Here is an 11,264-nt window from a genome sequence, read left to right as displayed (position 1 = left end):
TATTCTGAGAGCAGAACAGTGTTGAAATAAGTTTTCTGTGATAACCTGGCTACCTGCCACTATTGGGCTTTTAAAGTTAGGTGCAAATCTGTAACTGTTGTGACTGCCCTGCTTCCAGATGCCTTTTGCTGGCTGCTGAGAGCTCCCTGCAAGGTGGGCTGCACTTCAAGGTTTGTGTCAGAGAGTGTTTCTTAGACAGCCTGGGTGGGATTCAGGAGGTGTGGTGGTGGTACCATGCTATCAGTAAGCCCCTTGACTTCTCTTTGTAGTGAAAACGAGGAAATGAGACACTTCTGGGATGTAATTCATCTCACCTGAAGGTAAACATCTGAGTCATGGTCTAGAGGTGCCTGTTCCTCAGCTGGCTGTGAAGGGAGTGGATGAAGCCTTCACAGCAACTTCCCCAGCCTCTGTTATAAATGGTAATTTAGTGGAAATACCACAGAAAGTTATTTCTCTTGATTTTTAAAATCTCATTCTAGCTCATGTTTTGTATCCAGTGTTTCAAAGACAGGTGAATCATTCCTGTGGAATATAAAGAGCAATGATTTCTCTAAGGATTGACTGGGTCAAAACTGTAGATCCACATCTACAGACGACTCTATGATTGTTTCTGCAGCTAGACCCACGCAGATGTGAGAATTGAGCACTTAGGCAATAAAATTCCTGTCTAGTCTGCTGTTCATTACTGTTGAAAGCCACTAGGTGGAACCTAAGGACTGCATCAGAAGATTAGAAAAATTCTTTTGACAGACTTCAAATGCTGAAAACAGTGATTTTTACCACACAGGTTTTTAAGAAAGATCTGTAGGATGGCTGATGTTTAAAGGTGTGCCAGACATCTAAAGATGCACATTTATATATGCTCTTTATGCTTCTTCTCTAGGCCCAGACCAAGCATTAAGCTAGAAAATAGTGTGGTTAAAGTAAGGATAGGTGTAGTCTTGTTCAATCTGGACCAAAGCTGTTATTAAAAACTGATTTATTTATTCCTGATTACCTCCCTGACTGTCCCTAACAGCCCCACTGGACCAGCCAGTGTTTAACCCTGTGTAAAGCTGCTGTCAGCCCACAGATGTCACCTGTGCTGCTGTGAGTTTTTGCCCATCTTGTTAAGCACAGTGAGCTAATCCCAAGCACATTCCATGATCTTACTGCTATATCTTGCATTCAGGGAAAGCTAAAGGAATGACTCTTCAGACAGCTGGTCCAAGGAAACTCATGGAAATCCCTGGAAATTCTCTTACACTACTGTATTCCCTTTTCCAAACTCCTTTGCCTGGACTGCCACCCAGTTCCCTTCTGGATTCAGTTTCACTAGTGTTTCACAGGGTTTGGTTCTTTGCTGCACAAAGCAGCTTTGGGCTGCAATAGTGTGAAATAAACAGCAGCCAGTGTTTCCTCTGCAGGCCTGGTGTGTCTCCTAACAGGTTGTCAGGCTCGCCCACCTTTGTCCTCCACACACCTGACTCTGTCCTGAGGGAAGGTTGGTGCACCTGGGATTATCTCAGCAGAGGTACAGATCAGCAAAACTGGCACACCTGCCTTTCCTTGTTGACCTCTGGGAGAAAGGAATTGCAGCACAGCTTCAGTCTTCTTGTGAAATGGGACATTCTGTGAGTTTTAATTGTTTGACAAGTTCAGCAGGGCTGGTTTTCCTTCTTAAAGAAACTGTAGTAACCTAAAGGTGTCTTTAATATAATTTTTAATGTAATTCATTTTAGTTGGCAAGTGCTGGTAGATTACTTTGTCTTGTACAAATACAATGGGGTTTTTTTGAGTAAAATACTCAAGTCAGGGAGACACTTCCTGCTGATTTGGGCTGGCTTTTGGAAGCAGTCCTTGGGGTATTTTAGGCATGCAATGATCTCAATATTTGTTTGAAGCCTGCCTTGTCTTCTAAATTTTTCTGACTTTTCAAGTTTGACTGAGATGTGCCTCAGGAAGTGCCATGTGGTTTTGCAGTTTTGACCCAGTCAAGCCTTAGAAAAATCACTGTTTTTCACATTATACAGGAATGATCCGTTTGTCTTTGGAACATTGGCTACAAAGCATGAGTTAGAACGAGATTAAAAAAACCAGGAGAAATAACTTGCTGTAGTATTTCCACTAACAATTACTGTGTGTAACAGAGGCTGGGTGAAGGCTTTTCCCAGGTTTTAGCTGGTGCATTGCTTGCACCCCTACTCCAGAGCAGCATGAGAGATCCTGGTGTGCACCCTTCCTCTTCCCTGAAACTGCTTTCCATGGGAAAGAAGTTCAAACATGCAATAGATACAGTGCCCTTTCAAAAGTAGTTTGGCAAGCTCAATACTTTTGTTCTGGACAAACATCAATGCAAAAAAAAATCCACATGTAAAAAAAGTCTTGCTTTTTTAACAGCATTTTTGTATGGCTTTTTAGAGAGAATTTGAATTTTTGTGGAAATTCAGTTTGTTTTGTTCCTCAAAAACGTGACAGAGCACAAAAGGGAAATGTAAAGACAATCAGAATCCCCTCATCCCTACTTGCTCATAGCTCTGTTCATGTAATGAGTGTCCATTCATGGGGCTTTATGCTTTATGACTTGATCTTCCTGAAACTAGAAAGGAATAATTGAATTTTCTTTGCTTCAGGGTTATTTCTCTGATCCAGACCAGATTTGAAGCTATTTATTATAACAACTTCACACACCATATCCAGTGGCACTTAGCTGCCACACTGCACCCAGTGGTGGAGGTGACAAAGCCATCTATTACAGGCAAAAGGGTCTGGAAAGTTTGATAGGAAGCAGCTTAAGGTAAAATAAAAATATAATTAACTCAGCAAAGTAGTGAAAAAGCAATGTATATTTTATTCTAGTATTAGAAAAAAGAAAATTCTGTATTTGAAACAGAAAGATGCATAGTTTTTAGATTTAAAGGGGAGGAAAAAAGTCACAAGTAGCTGATCCAGAGCTGTTCATGTGCTGGTCAGTCTGTCACTGGGTGTGTATTTATGTCTGACTATTACATGTGTATATAACCATGTAAATGTTTGTGCTGTTGGGCAGAGTGTAAACAGTGTTCTCCCTCTCTGGAGATGACAGCCTGAAGGTCTCTGCTCAATTGTTGGTTTCCAAAAAGTGCAGTAATGTGAGGACCATCCCTGAGGCTGTAAATGCTCTCAGATTTGTCTGAAGTCACTTAGCAGATTTCAAGGTTACTTGGGAGAGGGGTTGGCAACCGGTGTGGTTACATGAACCCCCTTTCCAGAGAAAACCAGGCTAAAAATGTACTGATCACATTTCCCAAGGAAGATTTAAAATTGTTTTGGAAAACAGATCATTCAGGAATGTGTGAGGCAGAGGAACTGGGAGATCCAGTGTCCCCATCCTTACTCCAGTATGGATTCTGCTACTTAACTCTGTGCCCTCCCTCACAGCCTCCCAAAGGGATGCTAGGATGTTTGTTGGTAGCACAAATGCAGTCTTATTATCATCAGTGTAAAAACAGACTTGGGATATTTCAAGTGGGCTGTAATGGAATAAAAATGTAACAACAGCCTGGCTCAAAATAAAACTTTCTGGGGTGGTTTCTCCAAGGAGCTGTAAAGCTCTAGGTACTGAGTTCCTTTTGCAGCTCAGTGGGCAGTAGGGAAATGGGAATGTGTCCCAGCACAGTCAGCACTGCTGAGGATGGGAAGCTGTTGTCTCAGCCATGGCCTCTTTGCAAGGGTTGGGATGTTTGGCTCCACTGAGGATGCAGCCACCCAGGCAAGACACAAATGTGTGGGTCTGTTCTGGGCTTCAGTTACTGGGAAAGACAAAATAAAATACCTCTCACAATTATATAGGCACCTTCCTCAAATGCTCACATTCCCTTTCCTGGGAAACACATCTGAGTCCCAAATGCAGACTGCCCCTATGCTAATCAAAGAAGAAATTTGGCTTTTTTCTGAATCTCTCTTAAGGTAGATAGAGGAAAGATGCATGTATAATAAATATTACATAAACTGTGAAAAGCCAACTGTTACTTAAGTGCTGGACATGATAACTGGAGCTGGGTGATTTGTGACTCCTGGAAAAAGCAAATGAGCTGAAAATGTGGTTTTGTTCCCAGCCCTGTTCCTGATTTTGCCATATGGCTGCTGCTAGAGACAGCAGTTTGTGGGTTAGAGTCGCACATGTGTCTGTGTGTTACTCTCCTGTGCAGTTAGTTCAGAATATCCTGCCCACTTCCAAGTGCCTGGGAAGAGCCAGAGCTCCAGGCATTCAGAGAGCTGCCCTCAGCACCCTGCAATGGGCAGCTGGAGAAGTGACTGAGACCAGGTGTTTAATCCTCCTGGTAGGGCTGGACATCAAATGGGAATGGGAATTTACAGCTTCCCTTCTCTTTTTTGGGTTAAGCTGGATGGCCTTGCAGGCCCTGTCTCCACACAGTGGAGTTGTTCTGTGGACAAGATTTGTTGCTCACCAGCTCTGCTCTTCTCTCCCAGGAGAACTCATTCATCTTCCTGCTTACCAGGCTGGACCAACATGTGCCACAAACACACTGAATAGAAAAATGGGATTCTGCTGCCAGCCTTATCCTAGTAATTGGAAGAAGCCCCTCCTCCCAAGGCTGCTGCTGTGAAGCTTTTCTGAACCACAGTTTGGAAAGGTTTTGGAGGCCAGCTTTTGAGTGGTGAGCTCCTCTTTGATGCTATTTCCAGTAGCCTCCCATTGAGCATGGAAAATCTCACCTCCTTGAGTTTTAGGCAGTGTTGCTGTTTCAAAGTATGCTTTAACTGACAAAGTATTGTCAATATTTCAAAGTGGTAACTGAGTGTTTCCAAGTCCCTTCTTTGCTTCTGAAGGACCATATTGCCTGCAGATCCTTGAACATCCTTTCTTCTGAGTAACCTTGGACCCACAATTCAGCTTTGTCACTGGGTTTTTGTGTCTTTTGCCATTTTCCTGCTTTTAACTGGATTGGAAATCCTAAGGGTAAAGCCTTCTTGAGGGTAATGTCTGTTTTCTTTGGCTTTCCCCAGTTTAACACATCACGCAGTGCTGAAAATGAATGGGAAGAGAATGAATAAAAATGTTTCAATTCCCGAGGATTTGGATTAAGCTTTGTGTAAAGCTGTTGGTTTGAGGTTTGTCTCTGCTAAATTAGCTCACTATATAGTAGAGCACTTCTATCTATCACTGAGGTCCCAGCTAGCCAGTGCAGGCTCAGGCAGGTGATCCCACATCCTTCACTGCAGGCATCCAGTCTGCACTCTAATGGCTTTGACAAATCCCCTCAAGCAGAATTGTCAAGCTGACTCCATGATCTAATGTGTCCAAAAGCGTTAAAAGCTCCGCTGGGAATCTCAGAGGGGACTGATGTGATTAGATCACATATGCATGGGGGGATAAAATTGTTCTTGAGTGTAATTCATAAATTGGAATGCTGCAGACTGCTGTCATCAAACTCCAAGGGAGCCTCTCTGCAGGGCATCAATATCAGCAGCTGCTCTTCATACATGACAGATCTGTTTCAAAGCTTAGACGTGCCTGATAATCATTCTCCTAACTAAACTTTACTTGCAGGATGCCTCAACCTGCCAGAGGGTAAAGAAGGGAGCTTAAGCATCTTAATTCACTTAGGTGACTGAACTATTAACACTCCTAGAGTTAGGTTTCTCCTGATCTACTTTGCCATTATGTGAGTGTCCTACCTACAGAGGACCCAGCTCTGGTGACCTTTCTACTAGTGCAAACCTACTGAAAAAAAACTTACTGAAAATTGCATTTATCTTTTGCTTAATCATGGCTGTTCTTTTGGTGGAAGCAATTTCAGCAGTGGGGTAAATCAGGCCAGTGGTGGATTGTTGCTTTTCTGTAAAAAAAACAAACCCAGAAACCAACTAATTAACATTGCATTTAGTTTTACAGTTAAAGCAGAGTTACTTCAAGGTTGAAGCCACTAGTGCCCATCAGTATGCTTCAGGAGATTATACCCGGGAAAATTCTTTTTCAGACAGTTCTGGAAAATAGAAATGTTCATATCTTCAAGTAAACAAGGAGTGATCCATTCCTATTTATGGTAAGTGAGTAAGTACATATGAAGAATAAACACTAAAAAAAGACACGCTTTTAAAGACTGACTCAGCTATTGTAGTTTTATAGAATAAGTGAATGAAACTTGTTTGGATTCTTCCCAGAATAAATACACACACTTTTAGAGTCCTCAGGAGAGTAGAAAAAGAAGCAGCAGTAATGCAGAAGCACTGGTTTACTCTCCAGTCCACTAGCTACTTTTGTACTAGTGTGGAGTGCATGTGGTCAGTCTTAAGCCATCCTTATGGCTCACTTACATGTTTAACATTTGGAGTCCTTGGACATGTGTATGAAACAATAATTGAGAGACCCACACAACATTTAGTGCTCAAAGTTGAGAAGGAAAGGCAAAGAAGTGTGGGTTTGCTGGTACCCAGCCCCTTAGACATATCCTTGTGCTGAGAGTTCTCTGTAAAAAAACAATTCTTGGTATATATTGTGGGATGTCTGGAAAGTAGATAGTAATAAATACATCATTTTATGTGGAAGATGGATAATTCAGTGCCTAAGAACGTGAACTGGAGAAGAAATCAATGCAAAGGGACTTTCTGTTCTCTGGTGTTCATTTCTCCTCTTTCTTTCCCCAGTGAATGTTCCTCAGCAGGCCCAGAAAAGGGATGTTTTTACAAATATCTTGCTGAAATACTCAGACCTTGCTGAGCTTCCTCATGAGAATTGAGAGGTGCAGAGCAGAAGGTGCCTCATCACGGCTCTTGTTTAAGGCAGTAAGTAGCAAGTTGTTTGTAGCAGGACAAATGGTCACTTCTAAATCACTCTGACATGCTTAGTGAGAAGTAAAGCACAGTGCTGTCTCCTCTGAACTCCTGAATTTACTGTGATAATTGTACAACATGAATCTCAGTTTAAGCTAATCTCCAGTTGCCTCTTCCATTTTCATTTTATGCTTGCTCGCCCTGCAATGACCCCCTTTAGACTGCTAGTTCTATAAATCTTTGTCACAAAGGGTCACTGGGCTGGGGAGAAGAGAGAAAAATCTGTGAACAAAAAGAAGTCTAATATGCTTTCTACACTAGGTGCTGTGCCAGAGGTAGGTTTGCTTGTTCCAGCCTGATTTAGCTAGTGCAGTTGTCACTGCTAAATGCATGAACTAAATACAGTCTAGTAGGGGTTTGTAATTAGTTTGTTTACATAAGCACTTACAGGAGCAGTTTGGTTCAGCTAGACCTGATCAATCAAACTTCAGCTGAAAAAACCCCAGAGAGACTCTTTCTTTGCACCTGACCTGCTGGGAGACAGATTTGAAAATATTGATAACACCAGCAGTATTGGCTGCTGCCATGTGTTTAATGTCCTTTGTGCATGTTAGGGTGAAACAGGGAGAGCCTGCTTTTTCCAGCTTAGTTGTAATGCTACTTCTTTTACAAATGCACCTTTGCCAAGAGAAAAAAAAAACAACTGAAAGGTTAATAAAATTGAAGATTATGTAGATCCAAGTGTCAGGGTCTTGGGCCCTGACTACAGCATTGTTCAGCTGAATTGGCAGAGCCTGAAAACCTTTGTCTCATACTTCTGACCTAGGGTTATTCCTTTAAATGCCTTCTCCGAGCTCATATCCCCAGTTCCAGTTTTAGCATCTCTCTAGTGGTGCAGCTGAAGGAAGCTCAAAGCCTGTGTTCTCTTGAAGTGTTGCTTGGTAAAGGAGGAGTGAGCCTGATACTCATCCTGTTGATCAGCCAGGCTGGAGTGATGTGAAGATGTTGTTCTGGTGTGTGGTACCCAAATAGCCTCAGAGGTGGGAGCAGAGTTTTCAAGAGTGTGTGTTCCACATCCACCTCTTCAGTTTTACTTGTGCTGATGGGCACTGCCAGGAGCAAGGAATCCTGGGTTCCTGGGATCACTCCTCATCAGTGAGAGGCAACAAGGCATTGTCCTTGAGGAAGCTTCTTCCTTGTGCTTGGATGTAGCTGTCAGACTTTGTATGATCACTTGGTGTGACAGTGGCTGCCTTGCAGGTCCCTGTGGGTGTACTCTACATTCTGGGTGCCCGTGACAGGCACAGGTGAAGGTACTTTGTCCTCTTGGCACCATGATAGGTTGAGCTTCACAAAGCTCTTCTGCCTGATTGTGAGTTCAGTTGATCCCTGTGTTAGAGACAGAACTGTGGTACATCCAGTTCTTGGACTTTGTGGAAGATGAACAATTTACATGAGATGCATAGCAAGTCAGAGGAGAAGTGAAGGACATGGAGTTTCTTACTTCTAGGAGAAGTTGTGTACCCATGGCACATGCTGTAAAGCCCAGATCCTGCCTTATACCATGCTGATCTATGCTAGGTGATGGCCTGAGCCTACAACAATCTAAATCAACAATTTTAAATGACAATTTGAGCTGTGTAATTCTTTTGAAGTGCTCACATTTCAAACTGCTTATACTTAACATCACTTTTGTCTGTCATAGCTGCAGTTGAATGGAAAAATCATTCAGTTTGTGGGAGCTATTTAGTGAAAATAATTCTTGATGTCTGAATTTATAAGCTGTGATCAGTGCCAATAAAGAAAGCTGTAGGTGATCCCATCAGCAAGATCTTCATCAAGTGCTCCCCTCTGGTTTTCATTTTCGCCTCAGAAGCAGGGAGAAGAAAGTGAGACCTTTTCAGAGCTCTAATCTGCAATTGTCCAATGAAATTATGAGATTTGAATTACACACTGAGGTTGAAATTGTCCTTGTGCAGGAAAAGGCCATCATCTGAAATGGTCATATTTGGCATATATAAAACTGCACATCTGATAATTTGTCCAAAAACAAATGAGGGAGATGTCTTTGTCAGCCAGAATGTCCCACCTTGCAGATTTAGAGAGGATGAAGTGATTTGCCAAGCCCCACACTACCCCATCCATGCAGAGGCCAAGCCAGTCTTTTCTGTGTGTAATCCCTCCTGCCCTCCTGTGCCAGAGGCCAGGCAGCTGATGATGTACAGCATCACTGACCTCCTGGGTCACATGCAGCTTGAAGCCCAGCATTTTGCAGGCTGTCATCTATCTCTTGAAGAAAGACCATGGCACAATGCATGAAGACTATATTTGCCTTCTACTATTTATCTTTGTTATCTGACTTTCATCAGTAGTTCTGCTGGATAATAGCAGTAGGAAAACATTATGGAAGTGTACCAGGAGACCTGATCTCAGAACTAACAATTACACTGCCTAATAGATAACATCCTTCTGGTAATACAGGCTGTTTATCAAAGCATCTGTAGACAAGAATTTCTTTGAAGAAACTGCCTCGGGAAGATATTTTTCATGAGCTTAGAGAGAGAGGAAGTATATCAGGTTGAGAGTGAACTTGTGGAGCTGTGCAGGGGGTTTTTTGACAGACATAACATGCAGGGTGAGATATTGACAGGTGGAGCACAGGGAGCTCATGAGCAATGTGTGATACAGGTCATGTGAGAAGATGACAAATATGTATTGGGGAAATTAGAGAATGTGTCTCAAGCACTGCCAAGCTTTGTGCAACTGCTTGTGTAACAGTAAAAAAAGCTCCAACGTCTATTGAACTAATTTGCAAATAACCTGCATGAAAGCTGTGAATTTCACACTGCATGACAACTCTAAAGAATAGAATCACATGCTCATGTATAAGGTCATAGCAGGTCACTTAAGCCTGTCAGCTGAGTGCATCAATGATTCAAGGAGAAGCATGTAAAAGTCTTCTGGGAACAGCAGTGCTTTGAATCAGTATGGCTCCTGCAGTTCTTGTGTCTGGTGCTGCATCTGCCAGCTCAAGTGGTGTGGTCAGTCTGAGCTCATGCTCTCCCCACTCTCTGGATGAGGCAGCTTGTAACTTGTTTGAGCAGGAGGGGTTCCCAACTAGTTCCTGATGGATTTGGCTCATGTGTGGCAGGGAGGGTAATTAATCGCTCGTGTTACATCCCTGTGCACTTGCCTTGCATTCAGCAGCAAGCCTAACGTCCCAAACACTTAAAGTTGTGTTGTTCCCTCCCAGCTTTCTGAGAGAGATATAAACCAAGGTATTTAAGGCAGAAATGCATGTGATCCTTTTAGTTTTGGTATGCCACAACCACCTGTCTTTAAAGGTTGTAAGGTGTCTTTGGCTAGCATTGGCAGACTTTGGATTTGTTCCTCCTTTCATTAAATATATATTTACTGGCTGAGTTCTCATCTTCTGGCATTTTAGGTAGATGGGGTCTTCCAGCCTGAAATACCTTCTTGCAGCCTGTTTGCTCTTTGATTGCACTCTAGCATCAGATTCCCTGCTCAATTTCCATTTGTTATACATACTTGAATATGTAGTAGCAGATTTTCACTGGCATTTTTAGGTGTGCTGTCAAGTGTAGTGTGTGGCCATTTAACCAGGAATAGCTACATAAAGAATCTTGCACAGTAGAAAAGGATGTTCCCTGTATGCATAAATATATCACAATCAAATACCTGAACCAGAAAAGAAATGTGTGAAAACAAACACCCAGAAGGTGGTGGAGCAGGAGCTGTAGATTTGTTCATCTGGGCACGTGCAACAGATGCAGTTCTCAGTACAATTCTCAGCTCTGCAGTGACATGATCTGGCTGTTGAGCAGTAGGAAGTGTGGGACTTGTGTGGCTGCACAGCCACCTCTTCCATGAGCTGTGGGGTCCAAAGGAAATGTTGTGGGCTGTGAAGCTCAGCCCAGAGAGGAGGCACATACCATTTTGGCAGGTCATGGGCTGCAAGGTTAGTGTGAGGGGTAGGAAAAGAGGTCACATGTATCTTTTAAAGGCAGATGAATTTAATTTGGGATGACAATGCCACAATTACTTCCAGAGTTTTACTCCCACCACTGCTTCTTCAGTCTGCAATACAGCTTGATGCAGATCCCAGTTGCTGGTGTGAATTGGAAGGAGTGACAGGAGCATGAAGTGGGAAACTTGTTTTTTGGCAGCAGCTGGTGGTTATGTTGGCTTAAAGTAGTCATGGAAGAAGAGCTCATGGCTCTGGGCACTCACAGGTTTTAGTTCAAGCCATGCAATTTTACGTAGGTTTTTTTCCAGATCACAAATTCCTTTAAACTGAATATCTTAGGTTTTCTCTGCTTGCTTTGGAAACGTGGGTAATATACCTTATGTACAGTGTACCTCAAGTTATTTTAAGCACTCTCAAGCCCTTCATGTATTTTTCTTTGGAGATCAAAGAGGACAAATTCCTGCCTAGAGTGGATTTGACGTGAGGGAACCCTGCCTTAGCAGGGGGGTTGGATTAG

Source organism: Oenanthe melanoleuca, chromosome 3 (assembly GCF_029582105.1).
Source record: "Oenanthe melanoleuca isolate GR-GAL-2019-014 chromosome 3, OMel1.0, whole genome shotgun sequence".
In the NCBI taxonomy this organism is placed as follows: domain Eukaryota; kingdom Metazoa; phylum Chordata; class Aves; order Passeriformes; family Muscicapidae; genus Oenanthe; species Oenanthe melanoleuca.
Note: the sequence above shows the minus strand (reverse complement) of the source record.